Genomic DNA, 1,088 nt, shown 5'->3' on the forward strand with positions numbered 1-1,088 from the left:
AGAGTGTCAACAGGACCCTCATTGCAGCTGGCCTCAATCCCTCATTATTTGGCGGACACAGCTTCCGGCGCGGAGCAGCCTCTTCAGCAGCATCCGCAGGTTACTCGGACTATTAGATCCAGCTGCTAGGACGCTGGAGGAGCGATTCTTTCAAGCTGTATCTAGAGCTCGACGAAACTGCTCTTCTACATCTCAATCGTTCACTTCATTTGGCCGAGTCTCAGCCTCAGATCGTCCCTTTCGAACCTCTGGTTCTTTGAGGCTACCCTGTCTTGGCCTGAGTCTGCGCCTCGTGATAGCATTTGGGACACCTCATGCTAGCACTGGGGCCATTCTCTCGGCGCTTCGGGACCCGAATCCATACCTGATTCCGCCGCATTCCCAGGACACACTTGTCCATGTCCGACACTGTTCAAATAAGCCCTCTTCCATCGGCGAACATCTGATTCCCTTGTCTCCCTCACTCTCAGTTTCCGCAAGTCCTCAAACTTGCACTCACGGACTTAGCAAGATTGACACTGTAATTTGGCGAAATATGGTCAAAATATGCCCTGTTTTCCTGCTCATCCTCATAGAACATGTTCTATACAACTTTTATGTGTATTTAACAGCCATACAAGTCTTTCAATCTCTTCCTATATGTTTTATATAATTTATCATGAAGTCACATGAGCTAAAAATAGTCTATATTCTGCCTATAATAATATCCAGTGGCACTGTGGCCCAGAAACACCCCTCCCTGTCCCTATACTCACAGAGGGACATTCTAATTGGTTTAGCTCCATGATGAATTCACCCAAGAGTATATCTACCTTATCCAGGTATTCTTTAGACAATATAGACCATGTATACATCTAAGACAGGGCCCAGATCCATGTGCTCCTCCTCCCTCCCTCACTTTCTCAGTGTACCATAGGCCCATATGGCCAAATATCGTTATTCGGATGGCTGATAAATGCTCTATGGATGATAGGACACTCATCCCACCCAAAAGGAAACGGTATCCAACCGCTAAATAATGTACCCTGCATAGCTGACCCCCAACCCTGAATATCTCCCCACTTGTTTTTGCCATATCTTGGGAACAC

The sequence above is a fragment of the Stereum hirsutum genome (assembly GCF_000264905.1).
Source record: "Stereum hirsutum FP-91666 SS1 unplaced genomic scaffold STEHIscaffold_15, whole genome shotgun sequence".
NCBI classification, from domain to species: domain Eukaryota; kingdom Fungi; phylum Basidiomycota; class Agaricomycetes; order Russulales; family Stereaceae; genus Stereum; species Stereum hirsutum.